Raw genomic sequence first — 14,755 nt, 5'->3', positions numbered from 1 at the left:
AACCTCAGGATGCTAGCCTCCCTGGCAGGATGCTAACCACCTGAGACGGCCAAGGGGAAAACCGAGGAGTGTCTACACATTTAATAGCAAAGTCTTATTTCATGGTCATCGTTGAGACGATAAAGGAACGTCTCATCCTCTTGGCCTGGTTGGCTTTCTGGTTGTACCTCTGGAGATGGGCCAGGCCTCTTTCTTCAGTTCATCTCATAAAGCCTCCATTCTGGTTCCTCGAGTATCTGCAACACTGTCTTTCCCTTTAGCTTGTGGTGCTGTCCAGTCGCTGCCCACTCCCTCCTCACCTTGTCTTGCCCCCATCCCTCCCTCTTGCCCTGGCTCTCAGGAGCCTGTTGGTTTTCCAAATCCTGGGGAAGCTGCCCCCTCCAGCCTTCCCACCTTCTTCTGCCATCTCCACGGCCATTTTCCACTGAAATGTTTCATTTCTCTCTGTCTCACTGGTTTCACAAGTGTAGTTGGGCCTTTTCTTCTCATTTACTAGACACACTCAATAAGTCAACAATGCTTCCAATAAATACCAGGAGCTAAACACCCTTTACAGCCTGTAATGCTTTATAAGGCTGAACCATTCTCTTTATAAGGTAGAACAGAGTGCTCCCCTCACTTGCCTCACACCCGCCACCTCTCCATTTCACCACTGTAGTTTCTGCTCGACTTGGGCAACTAAAGGGTCCCCCTGCTGCTTCTCCACAAATTAAGAGGTGATTTCAAAGGAGGACTTTGACCAGAATTCTAGTACCTATGAAGTTTGGGGTGGTTAAATGCTGCTGTAATGGAGAAGACAAGCTCTCGTGCATCTGCGCGTGCACACACATGCACACACTCACATGCACACACTGGTATGCACACCCGTGTGCACCATGGAAAGTCCCATGGCAGCCGGCAGGTAAGGCCTCCCAAGCTGGGCTGAGCTCCCAGCTGAGAGAGGACCGTCTCTCATCCCCGACACTTGGAGTCCATCAATATCTGCTCACACTCTGTGACGGAAAGGAGAGAATATAAAGAACCACTTCCCTCAGAGTTCTGACATCCTATCCTGATGCTCCCCAATTTGCCAAAGGAGAAAACATAACGTTCAGAGTATTTTTAAATTATGCCCCCCCCAAAAAAGAAAGAGAAAAGATGACACCCATGGTGTTTTTCATACGATACACATTCTAACCCTGAGCTTTTCTCTTTTTTCCCCCAGAAAACTGAAGTCTAGCTCACAACTTTTTTAGTAGCAGCCACGCTCCTAATTTATGATGGTTACAAAAAATAGACCCAAAAGCTAGTGCAGAGGTGCCCACAGTCCCTCTCCAGGGCTCTTTCTAGGACAGCACACACCTGGCCCCCCTAAGCCAGGGACTAACTTGCCGCCCCTGCACCTTAGCCATTCAGGAACCAGAAGAAGCCGGCCATTCACACGTACAGGAGTGGTTCTGCTCAAGCAAATCTGATCTGTGAAAAACCACACGGAAGAAGAGAAAGATAACTTGGCAATGGCTATTTGCGTTACAAAAGTACTCTGCTTTATAAAATGATTCATCGTAGAATTCCCCTAAGCAACAGCACTCCTATTACATTAAAATATGATGCTATTTACCAAAATTCAAATTTTATACAACTTTTTGAGAACACGTTATTACATGAGAAAATACAGAGCTGCCTAAATAAGGCCCCTGTGGCATCCCTGGGGAAATCCAATTGTCGAACCAAAGCACAATTTTATATGTTGGCAAAAAATGCCCCAAAACCTATTCAGAGAGCATTAACTCAATCTGAATGGGTGGATTCTTATTAAAAAAATAGAAATCCCACTTGTAAATAACTCAGGTAAATGCCAGTATTTTTCCCTCCCTTTGGAGCCAGAAAGCACATACTCCCAGAAGCAGGTACACGGTGAGCTTGAGCCCCAGGAGTGGAGGCAGGAGTGGGACCAGCGCCCCAAGTGGGGTGTTCATTCCAAATGAATTATCCTCCCATCCTTCTCTTCCTCCCTGTGCGGGACACGCTTTGTCAAAACAAGGGACAGTGCCAGGGATCCATAGTGGGTAGGACAGCTGTGCCTCTCAAGGGCAACACAAGACAGACCGTGTCCAGAGCTCCCCTGTACGGCCTGCCTCTGTGTCCTGTCCTTGACAGAGCATGGACAGAGCTAAGGGCCCAGGACAGCCTGGGTATCCACGTGCCTCACTTGTCCGGAGGCCCCAAGGCCCGGGATGAAGCCTGGGACAGACACCTGCGGACACAACTCATCTTCTCATTCTACTGTCACCTGGTGTCAACAGCAGCCCCTCCTCTCCCTGCCGTCTTTGGAGTCCTGGCACCCACGACACAGGACTGCTCTGAGAGCTAACTGTCCCCCAGGGCCCCTGAAAGCTCCCTTGGTTCTGGACATGAGAGTGATGGCCCAGAGACAGCCCGGCTGCTGCCGGCTCACCGGGCTGCCTCCGTCAGCCAGTGAAATGCGTTGGATTTAATTGTGTTTTCCCCCAGCTTTCTTCTGCTGGTGCAGTGGCTTCTTCACAGTCTCAGTCCCAAAGAAATCTTTTCATTATGGCTCGCAGCTGTGATCCTAGGGTTAAAAGAAATTACTCATGAAAGGGCAGCCTGGGGTAGAAAGCAGCAGCCTCAGAAGAGGCGTAGGCTTCCAAGGGAGAGGGGACTTCAAGGATTTATTGACATGAGGCAGATCACAGCTCTGGCTCCAGGCCCAGCTGCTGACATTTGCAATAGATTTAGGCACCGCAGTGTGGCTTGGAATTATTTTTTAATTCAAACTAAGAGGTCGGAGTGAGGCGTTCTGATCTGCTCATGGTGGTTTTGCTGATGCCTAGGCAAAATTAAGAGAGAACAATGACTCCTGGCCAGTGTGGCTCAGTTGGGTGGAGCATCATCCCATGGAGTGACCCCCGGTCAGGGCACATGCATACCTAGATTTCGTGTTCTTCTATTCCCAGTCAGGGTGTGTATAGGAGGCAACCAATCAATGTTCCTCTCTCTCTCTCTAAAAGCAGTGAAAAAATGTCCTCGGGTGAGGATTAAAAACAAAGAGGGAACAATGAGAATTGTTTCTTCTCCCCTCTTTGCTAGTTCCCCACCCTCCTCCCCTCTTTCCTCTCCATCCTAATTTCTTCTTGAAACTTGGCTTCTGATTCCTCTTCTCCTGGCTTCTCCATTCTCGTCTCCTCCTGTTCCTCATAGGAACTTCTCTGGAGCAGCCCCAGAGGAAGGGCAGAGCAGAGCCACTCACAGCTGGAAGATGAAGGAGGTGGGGTCTCACTCCACCCTCAGGCCTGGCCTGCCTCTTGGCCCAGCACCCTGGCCAGCACCCAGATCCGGGCAGGGAGAGCCAAGCACATGAGACAGAGGACCCGAGCTGCCTTGCTGTGTGGTGCTTTTTTTTTTAGAGTTTGCCCTAATGGTGTGATAACCCCCAGAGTAAACACCAAGGACATGGATGTTCCCATTTCACAGAGGAGCCCACACACCTCCTTAGGAAACATTTACAGAGCCAGCAGGCCTGACCACCCAGGAGGAGAGCTGAGCACAGTGTTGGAGCTGGTCTGTCTGATTTGAAATCCTAAAGTCAGAGGTAGAGCAAAGGAGACTTTCAGCCCCCTTACTTTCCAGAAGGGCAAGCTGAGGTTCAGAAAGGAAGAGCGGCTTCTCCAAGTTCACATGACGCTTCTGAGGCAAGGCTAAGCCAGGGCCACGCCCACTCCTCCTACAGCAGGGAGAGGGACACACGTCTCTTGTCCATGTCCTGCCACTCACTCTTTGAGCAAAGTAAAGGGCTCCACTGTGGCCAACAATATAAAAAGAGCCAGTGTTGACTGAGTGACTGCTAACGCCAGGCATTGGGCCCATGCCGGGACATCAAATGTTCTACCACTCACTATGCTGCGGGCTGTATTTTGTTAATCATATTTTAAATAATTTTTCATTTTCCAGTTACAGTTGATGTACAGTATTAGTTTCAGATGTACAACCCAGTGATTAATCCTTTGTATAACTTATGAAGTAATCATCCCAATAGAAGTGGAACCCATCGGACTCCACACATAGTGATGACAACATTGCCGACCGCGTTCCCCGTGCCATACTTCACATCCCCGGGACTTCTGTTAACTCCAGTCTGTACCTCTCAGTCCCTCACCTTTTTCACCCGAGCCCCCAACCCCTCCCCTCTGGCACCCGTCAACGTGTTCTCTGTGTCTATGAGTCTATTTCTGCTCTGCTTGTTCATTTGTTTGGTTTTGCTTTGTCTTAGATTCCACATATAAGTGAAATCATGCGGCACTTGTCTTCCTGTGTCTGACCTATGTCACGCAGCACAGTAGCCACTAGGTCCACGCATGCTGTCACAGATGGCAAGATTTCATTTTTTCATGGCTGAGTCACATTCCATTGTATTATATGCAGCACTTCTTTGTGGTCCATTCATCTGTGGATGGACGCTTAGGTTGCTTCCCTGTCTTAGGTATTGTAAACAATGCTGCAATGAACATATGGGTGCATATGTCTTTTCAACTTAGTGCTTTGGGTTTCTTCAAATAAAAACCCAGAATCAGAATTGCTGGGTCCCTCTTGGTCTCTTTTTCAGTTTTGAACACTGAAGCTCAAAGCCTTCAAGTGACTTGTCCAAGATCAAAGTTAATGGAATTCAACCCCCGTCCCATCAGTCTCCTGACAGTTCTCTCCATGATCGCGGGACTGAGGACAACACTACTGCTCTCCATGAAAGGAATGCTCCAGAAGAATGCTGGTCTCTCAGATCGAACCACTCACCCCTGAGAAAATAAGCCAGGCTGTCATATTTAGAATCCAAGGCACTGTGCTCTGTGGAGAGACAGCTTACTCCAAGCAAGCTTAGTCCCCTATTCCTGGGATCCTGCTTTTGTTCTCAGGGGAGAAGGGCTAAGTGGGTCAGGGTGTGCACCTTGTAGCTGAGATGCTAATGAAAATTTCTTTTCAAGCTGCATTTTGATGGCTCTCAGTGGACTGATTTATAGGATGATGGATTTCTAGAGGATCCTGAGAATTTGGCAAGAGCTGCTTAGGCTTTTATCCAGATTTCTGATGCACTGACCTGAGATTTCATGCTATGCTCACTGCTATGGAGCACCTAAGCACGCTGTGCCCCTCCTCTGTCCAGGGAAAGAAAGCCTCGGACAGGGCTGTAAGTGACTCCCGTGGAGGGCTCCCCTGCTCTGGGCCCTTGGAGCAGCAGCCCCCCACCCCCAGCAGAGCTGAGAGCCACTGTCCTCTCAACAAGTCGGGCCACTGGATAAATATTTGAGAGCCCATAGAAGAATTGGTGACTATGTGGGGAAGGAGAAAAGAAAATCTTTCGAATGCCTTCTCCTCTCTTCCCACTTCAGTTTTCTCCAAAAGTGAACATGCATCAGGATCTCCTGGAAAACTTGTTTTCTGGGTCCTGTTCTCCTGGCGATGTAATACGGCAGATCTGGAGTGAGGCCAGAAAGCAGCACTTCCCTAAATGTTCCAGTGGATTCTGACCAGGGGTTTTAGGGGCCCCCATGTGGAGACCACCTGGAGTGCTTCAGGCAGCGTGGGGCTGTGTGTTGCTGGGTTAGCAAGGGGTGGGGAAGAGCAGGCAGTGGAGAGGGCACCACCCCAGTTGTCAGGAGGCCTGGGTGTCCACTTGGCCATGCCACTGGTAAGGTGGGGCCTCAGAGAAAGGGGGGACAGGAGCTCAGGGAGGTTGTTTGTCTTCCCTCGGAGGGTATTTGTCCCCACAGCTGTGAAATTCATGATGGGGCCAAGTGGCCCTGGGCACCAGTAGCCCACTCCAGACTACCACAGGAGTCATTTCTGGCGCTGGGGGTTATGGGCAAGCCAGGTTAGGGAGAGGGAGGAAGGGAAGCCAATTATAGAGTGATTTTATGTGATGTGTGCTTCCTATTTATTGTCTCATCTAATCTCACAATAATCCGCTGCTGTGGACTGAATGTTGGTGTCCCCCCTCAAACTCATGTCGAAGCCCCCACCCCCAGTGGGCGATATTTGAAGGTGGGCCCCCGGGAGGTGATTGGGTTATGAGGTGAAGCCCCCGTAAATGGCATCAGTGCTCTAATAAGAAAAGAGACAAGAAAGATCATCTCTCTCTACCAGGTGATGACACAGCAAGAGGGCAGCCACCTGTAAACCAGAAACAGGGTCCTCACCAGACACGGAATCTGCTTGGACCCTAATCATGGATGTCCCGGCCTCACAAACCACAGTAAATAAATTTCTGTTGTTTAAGCCAATCCGTCTCTGGTATCGTGAGATGATAGAAAATGTATATATTGGTCTCTGCCCCCAGTTCCTGGCACAGAGCTTTAAAACCCCTGTAATTTCCTGAGGAATAAGAGCACTATGCGCTCTTTTGTTCTAATATGTGGTTTTTGCCCCCAGTTCCTAACACACAGCTCCTGAATCTCCTGGAATTTCCTAGGTGATGACAGTGTTTTGTGTCCTAATGCAGTGACTTTGAGTGGACCTTTGGATGGGGCTTGGTCACCAGAAAGACCAAGGCATGACTTGAAGCTTGGAATTTTCACCCCTACCTATCCATTCTTCAGAGAGGGGAGAGGGGCTGGAATTGGTGTCCATATTCTGTCACGCCTCCCTCTGTAATGGAGCCTCCATAAAAATCCCAAAAACACATGCTCAGAGAGCACTCAGGGTGGTGAGCACTTCCATGGACCAAGAAGGTGACTCACCCCAACACCGCAGGGACAGAAGGTCCTACCTGCACCTGGGACCCTCCCAGACCTCACCTATCTCTTAATCTGGCTGTTCATCGGTGTCCCTTATCATATCCTTCAATAAACTAGTAAACATAAGCAAGCATTTCCCTGAGTTCTGGGAGCTGCTCTAGCAAATAGGAAGCCGGGAAGGGCATGGGAATCTCTGGTCTGGAGCCATGCTGGGCAGAAGCTGCAAGTAACCTGGGGACCTGCCGCTTGCGATTCGTATCTAAAGGGAAGGCAGTCTCGTGGGACTGAGCTCTTAACCTGTAGGATCGGACATTATCTCCAGGTAGATAGAGCCCACCTGAGTTAAACCGTAGGCCACCCAGCGTGGTGTGGAATTGCTTGGTGTGAGAAACCCCGCACACACATCTGGTGTCGGAAGTGTTGTGAGTGTGGTAGCAGTGTAAAAGTAGAGGAGAAGTCCCTTTACAGGCATTTCTGCCATAGTAGCCCACATTGCCTAAGACAGGTAGGTGTTTCTCTCGGTGTTTTACTTATGAGAGAACGAAAACTCAAGAAACTTGCTCGAGGTCACAGAGCTGGTGAGCACAAAGCTGAACTCCAACCCCAGGCCTGCTTTCCAGTTCAAGTATTCTTAGTATAGGTGTTCTTTCCTTGATGCCTTCAGAGATATTTCCTGGGCATCAACGAGAGGCCAGATGCTTCTCGAGGCACCAAACATACAGCACCGCATACAACCAAGCCCTTGCTTTAATAGAACTTCCTCACGTGGGAAGACAGAGCACAAAGAAGTAAACACAATAATGAAGATAGGTGCAGCTAGTAATAAAGACGACTTATTTAAAAAACAATTTTTTTCAATGTGAGTGATATTTAAGCTGAAATCGAAATGGCAAGACAAGCTGGCCACACCAAAATTGAAGGGAAGGGTGCAGCGGAGAAGGGAACAGACAGTACAAGAACCCCCTCAGGAAACTTATGTGTTCACAGGGACAGAAAGGGCCAGTGCAGCTGGACCAAAGCAAGTGAGAGAGAGAGAACTAGTGGACGAGGCAGGGGATCCAGGCAAGGACAAGCGCACGCAGGCTGCAGAGCTGGGATCTTAGTCCACCTGTGACCAGGAGCCGACAGAAAGCTGGGAGCGAGGGGACGACACAATCAAAATTATCTCTGAAAAGCTCACTCTGGCTTCTGTGTGGGCGCTGACAGAGGAACAAAAGTAAAATTTGGGAGACAAGGTGGGAGGCTAGAGAAGGAGCCCAGGCAAAATTAGCAAGGGTGATCTGAGAAGCGGTGACATCTCCGTCTGGCACTGTGCCGCCACGCCTCCTCCCACGGCTGTGCACGAGGTCAGCAGTTCACGCATGGCCTGAGGACCCCCGAGCAACCCCAAGACTCTTTCAAGGTGGCCTGAGAGGTCACCATTTTTCCAAATACAGATGGGCGTGAGGCTGGATTTTCTTCATATACTTCAAGCAAAACAACATACAGCAACAGATTGCTGCTGGAAGTAGCTACAAGAATCCGGCTGTCTTCCGTGAAGCCACACATTACAGCGATTTGCAAAAGTGCAAAATGATGCTCTTCTTCTCACCACATTTCTTGTTTGCTTTGGAAAATATTGTTGGTTTTCATGAAGAAAAGGGTGCCATTGTTTTAACATGCAAGTGATTTATTGCTGTTATTTTTAAATGAATTAATATTTTTCTGGCTCCTCAGTTTTAATTTCTGATATAATACATACCAACAGATATAATCAGCATAAAACAAAAGTCTTGCAGATACTCGATAATTTCTAAGAATGTAAAGAGGGCCTGAGCCATTATAGCCACTATCTTAATGGCCCAAGTGACTCTGCATGAGGAAGGGGGTGACCAGGGGAATCACACAGCACACCCCTGTGAGAGACGCCACTGAGCACCTTTGCACCCCTTGCCTGATTGACGGGCCACTCCACCCCAGTCGGGGCAGTGGAGTGCCTGCAGAGCTGCTGCAGCGTGTGGAGGGGAGTGCAGCAGCCAGCTTTGCTCAGCAGCAGTGGCAAGGTGCCGGGGTGGGTGGGCTGTGCTGGCCCCTCCCTGCAAGGCCAGCATATGCTCAGCCACATGGCTCAGTAAACCAGGAGAGGAATCACTGCCTTCTGTAAGGTGCCCAGTACCGTGTGCAAGGGCTGTCTGCCCGGCTGGATGATAATGAACCCTCAGGGCGTTTGTTACCACTTAAACATTTCCGAGGTGCATGCTGAGTATGAAATTGCTGTGCTGGGGAAGGCAAGGGGCTGAATGCTGTGAGCAGCTGGATGCATCAGGGAGTAGCCACTCCACTGCTACCCTAGTCTGGCAGGTTTACAAAAGGCAGGGCCTGCAAGGATGCCGAACAGTGTCTGCACGTGGCTTCTGATCTGGCCGGAGTTGGGGGCAGAAGTTGGGGTGTCTGCTAGGTGGAGGTCTGCATTGCCACGTCAGCCTTCAGAGAAGCTCAGTTCAGTGTTTTGGACCAAGAAACTAAACCCTAACACGTTAGAGCCAGATGACCCCGGAAGTCATCCTACTTAGCCTTTGCCAATGCTGTCCTCACATCATCAGTCCACCCAGAGGCTCCATGGGGGGAAATCTTCTGGGGTAAAGAAGTTTTGGAAAAGTAATCCATATTCATTCTCCGATGGGAGACTCGGTGCACATTAACACAGTGAAAAGTTAACTTAGTGAAACGTTGCTGCAGTGAAGAGAGCCGCTGGACTTCGTCCTGATGCCAATGCTCTCAGGAAGAAAATGCACTGCCCAAGGTCATACAACAAAATTCAGAATTCAAACCCAGGTCCCTGACTCCAGCCAAGCACTCTTTTCCCACACCGCAGTGAGAGGAGGTCCATGTGGCAGATTTTCCAAGGCCTTCTACTACTGAGATTAAAAACAGAGGTCAAGGTTAACCCATCAGCTTAGATCATCCAAATAGTCTCTCCACAGGCACTTTTCAGGTGTCTGGCGTCCATGAAGGAGATGGGAGTAAGAGGAAGAAAACGGGGAAGGAACTGATGAGAAAAAGGTCTGTCTCTGCCATTGCCCTCTAGTCCAAATGGCTACCGCACGCATATGGGTACCAGCAAATTCTGCCTCTAAGAACATGCACCAACACACACTCATCAGAAACAGGCTGGGAAGGGATGACTTGATTATGTTGTGAGTTAAAGATTTGCAAATATGCATTTAATTTAGAATTAATGGTATGCATGTTTTGTGAATTAATTGACAAAAAATAATTATTAAACACAAATTCACTGGTGTTTGACAAGTAGGTAGTAAATACCCATTTTGCACATGACAGTTAATTGCCAATAAATGTTTCTTTCAATCACCAGCTGGTTTTAATTTAACAAATAGATGGCTGTCTGTTGAAATCGGAATGGAGAATTGGGAAACCTTCGCAGTTAGCAGGGCTCAGCACTACTCGCTGTCTGCTCTGGAGACTGTGTGGGTAAAAGAAGTTCCAGAACATTCTCTGGGAGCCTACCCCCACCCCAACGCACAACCCAGCATGATTTCCAACAGTCCAATTCCAAGCAGTCGAGGGGCAGGTGCATGAAACAACTGGACCTTACGTGTGATGTCCTTGCTGCCAGCGTTCCCTGCCCCCACTGTCGCTCCGGCAAACCACTCAGACAGCAAGCCTCCCCTCAAAGCTCACTTCCTCCTGTAGCTGCCTCAGATGCCTTCAGACCAAGGTCGTTCCCACCGGCCAGGTGCTCCCGCGACACTGTGTGCCCCTTTCACATTTGTAACTGCATTAAAACCTGCAAATTCCTAAAAGGCAGGTTCCTGGCACAGAGCAAAAACAACTGTAAAAGCAATGGCAACAACCTAGCAAGGCTGCTGTTTGCCTTCCCAGTACCCATTTGTTCCTTTCTGTTTATAACAGCCTGAATTTTACTGATACCTGTAAGACTACATTTCCCAGCCTCCCCTCCAGCCAGGAGTGACCATGTGATTAAGTTCTGGCCAATGAAATAGAAGCATGGTATTGACACAAACAGGGCTCCTCAAAGGGAGCTGACTCAGCTGATAGGTGGTCTCTTTTGCCTTCTCTGTGCACCCCACCCCCACCTCCCACCACACACACCTGTGCGGTTCAGAATATGGACATGTTAGATCTCACACAGCCTCTTGGGCTGTGATGCGAACTTCAGGATAGAAGCCACATACTGAGGATGTCAGGGCCGAAACACTGGAAGAGCCTGCGTCCCCACTGACTTTTGGCACTACCACTTTATTCTAGGATTGCCTGTGTCCGTATTCTTTTTACAAGAGAAAATCAACCCAAGACTTTTACAGTTCCTGTTATTTAGTCAGATACAGCTGGACTCCCAGCAAAGACAAACGATAGCCAGAATCATTTATGAGTGCTTACATCGTGTGGATATCTCTATTTTAGAGGTGAAAAAAAATGAGGCCACAGACATTAAGTAGCAAGTCCAAGGTCAGGTTTAAAATTGCATTTATATCTGTCTGATCCCAGGACTGGAATTCTTTTTCACAAGCACAGCCTCTCAAAGGGACAACCCAGTGGCCGTTCAGAGAACCCATCAGCCTGGGAAGGGCACTGGGACAAGCTCAGCCTCTAACGGTCCCTGGACAAATCCTGTCACCTCTCTGTGACTTGGTTTCCTCAGAGCGTTGTTCATGTCAACTACGCTCTACTGAGCACCTTCTATTTGCCAGGATCTCTCACAAGCATGTAACAGGCATTAACTCCGTCATTGCCGCAGCAACCCTGTGGATTAATAACTCTGCTCACTTTATAGATGAGGAAATTGAGGCTCACCCAGAAGTTAAGTAACTTGCTCAGGATCACAACATCAGCAAATGTGGATAAGGGAGAGTGAAGGACCAGGGTCCATCTGCCTGTCCAACCACAGCTCCCCCTGGGGCCTCCCTTCAGGCTCTCCGCAGCACCCTGGTACACACAAGGACGTGGGCGTTCCAACTGCTAAGTGGTGGAGCCAGGATTCAAAACGAGCTCTACCTAACACCAAAGTCAAACACTTCCCTGAACTCCGTGAGCATCAGAGATGGAGCCTGCACCGCATTCAACCAGCTCTAAGTCCTGTGCTGGCTCAGCTGTGGAACCAAAGGAAAATGCGGTGGAGCCAGTGCCGGGCGTGTGAGAGAGCATGAGAGAGGGGAGCCCCTGGCGAGCTCCCTGAGTGCAGGGCCACCTTGGCTCACCTGTGGCTGTCTGGGAGCAAGCCTGGCACTCCATGAGCACTTAGAGATCCTGTGAGTGTCTGTGGCCCCTGTAACAATGACCCCCAAACCTGCGTTGGGTTAACAACAGAAACGTATTCCCGCTCAGTCCTAGAGGCCAGAAGTTTGAAATCAAGGTGTCGGCAGGATCAGGCTTCTTCTGACGGCTCTGGGGGAAATCCGCCCTGCCTATTCCTAGCTTCCAGCCAGCCTTGGTGTCCCTTGTCTTGTGGATGCACCGCTCTGATCTCTGCCTCCCTTGTCCCATGGTATTCTCCTTGTGGGCACCTTGGATGTCCTCTCCTCTCTTCAGAAGGACTCCCATGGATTCAGGTCCACCCTAATGCACTATCACCTCCTTTTAACTTGATTATGTATCAAAGACCGTATTTCCAAATAAAGTGACATTCCCAGGTACTGAGGTTAGCCCATCGACATATATTTTTGGAGAACACAATTCAACCCACTACAGACTGTTGACTGAATTGAATGGAACATGTTGACTCTCTGCAAAGAAATTACTTCCTGTGAGGAACCACAGGTGAGGCCAGCCACCTTAGCGCTGAGATGTGAAAGTCTCCCACACAAAAAGTGTGCGTGTGCCTGTGTGTTCCTTGTGGCCTACCATAACGTGGAATCCACCCTTAGAGATGAACTCCTTGCAGAGACCTCTAAGAGGATAGCCTGTATGTTCACTGTCACACTGAACTTGAATGCAGCAGGGTGCACTTGCAGAGTGGAGGGCAGTGAGAGGGCGCAAGTGGGCTGGGGAAGCACAGGACAGCTGCTGGCAGGCAGAGGGCCGCCCTGGTGATGTGCATCCATGTGGGTATTGTAGGGCCAGGGAGGCATCACAGGAGGGAGGAAGGAGTCCAAGAAGGAAAGGAGGAGAAGAATTATTTCCCTTGGTGAGTGGCTGGGCTCAGTGACTTTTAAGATTGCAAAATCCCTTGGAGCCCTGGCCAATGTGGCTCAGTTGGTTAGAACATCGTCCCATAAGTGAAAGGTTGAGGGTTTGATTCCCAGCCAGGGCACATGCCTAGGCTATAGGTTTGGTCCCCTGTCTGGGCACATATGGGAAGCAACCAATTGATACTTCTCTCTCACATCAATATTTCTCTCTCTCTCTCTCTTCCTCGCTATTTAAAAACCAATGAAGAAAATGTCCTCAGGTGAAGAATAAAATAAAATAAAATAAAATAAAATAAAATAAAATAAAATAAAATAAAATAAAATAAAATAAAATAAAATAAAATAAAATAAAATAAAATAAAAATAAAATAAAATAAAATAAAATAAAATAAAATAAAATAAAATAAAATTCCAAAATCCCTTTGAAACGCTGAGATTCTTTAACCCCTCGTCTTCCTGAGAAGAGGTGCTAAGGAGAGGTGGCCCACTCCTAAGTCAGATGTGGGCAGAGGTGAGGGTCTTGTGGTCAGGAGAGAGAGGTGGGAACATGTCCAGGAGAGGGTGAAGGAGGGCAATGTAGGGATTCCAGTCCCAGCCTAACCCCATGGCAACAGGGAGACCTTACAAAGTCAGCTGCTTCCCCGAACCTTCCTCCTGGCAGTGAACCTGCAGCCTTGGGCTTGGCCGTCAAGGCCTCTCCCAAATCTGGGCCCGTTTCCAGCTGTCTCACACCTCCCCACCTGGCCAGGGGCAGGCTCTGCAGCTGTAATGTAGTTACTCTCCCTTATGCACTCCGGAAAAGTGGCTACGAAGTCAGAGCTTCTCTGAGAGGGAGATGGAATGAAAAGCAAAATGAGAGACAATGAGCATATGAGTAGCCTCAGAAATTTACCTCGAGTGGTGCAGAGGGCAGCAGTGAGGGGCCTCCATCAGGATGATGGTCTCGGTAGGCAGAGAGGAAGTGGGCTCAATGAACCTGACAGAGAGCTCAGCTCCGCACGCTGCGCAGTCCACACCAGGAGCAATCGACTGTCCTCTCCCTGTCCACAGCCCATCCCATGCAGTAGGTATTTCTGGTCCGTGCCCTTATGCCTCTGGGTTATTGTATTAAATTTGAGTCATCACAACAAATTTACTGTGCTTAGCCCTTCTCAAGGAACTCAGACCACTTCCTGTCACTCAGACATCCTCCTCGCCTGCCTCCCCTGAGCCACGCTGACGGAAGTGGAGACGCCCATGCCTGTCCAGAGGCTCCTGGCGTGCCAGGACTCAGAGTGGGCACCCAGGGTGCCCCTGGGCTCACTCCTCACACTCCTCAGCTTGCAGGGCATCTAAGCCAGACAGCCTGTACCTTGCCCTTTGGGAGAGAAGGCACTAGAAGCCAAAATAATAAAAGATCCTCCACTTATTGAGTCCACTCCACGTGCCAATCACTGCATTAAGCTAAACCTCATGGAATCCCCTGCAGGGATTTAAAAAGTAAGCAGGATGGGACATCTGCAGGGGGGAGCCTTACTCTGTCTCTGTGCTTGGGAAACGTGAGCTGCCCTGTGTCGGGCGGGGGGAGGTGGGAAGAGCAGCGGTAGTCATCACCTGGGAGTAGACCACCACCACCACGCGAGGGTTGCACCTTGAGGCCATGCACAGGGCACAGTGAGAGAGCCCTCGCTGGGTCCAGGAAGGTGGCATTGCAGGCTCCAGGCAGACGATAACGTGCTGTGGTAGGTGCCAACAGTGGGGTCTGCAAGTACCCTCATTTTCCCCAGAGCCCAAAGGATTATGCAGTTTTCTGGATCATAAGATTCGGGGAGCGCTTTCCAGTCTTCAGGGTGAGCTGTCTAGTTTGCTTGGTCCCCTTGCCGGACTTCACTCACATACACA

At 49.5% G+C, this 14,755-nt stretch overlaps 1 long non-coding RNA gene across 4 annotated transcripts in view; it reads right to left on the bottom strand.

Moving 5' to 3' along the window:
* The window catches only part of LOC123479746 (uncharacterized), a 150,176-nt gene extending 136,162 nt beyond the window's left edge, over positions 1 to 14,014 (bottom strand). For all 4 annotated transcript variants that reach the window (XR_006655472.2, XR_006655471.2, XR_006655473.2 and 1 more), the window contains exon 1: positions 13,767 to 14,014. This is a non-coding gene — a long non-coding RNA (uncharacterized lncRNA). The remainder of the gene's footprint in view (positions 1 to 13,766) is intronic.
* Positions 14,015 to 14,755: the final 741 nt, after the last annotated feature.

This window comes from Desmodus rotundus, chromosome 9, assembly GCF_022682495.2.
Source record: "Desmodus rotundus isolate HL8 chromosome 9, HLdesRot8A.1, whole genome shotgun sequence".
Classification (NCBI taxonomy): domain Eukaryota; kingdom Metazoa; phylum Chordata; class Mammalia; order Chiroptera; family Phyllostomidae; genus Desmodus; species Desmodus rotundus.
Note: the sequence above shows the minus strand (reverse complement) of the source record. Positions and strands in the feature narration are given on the sequence as shown.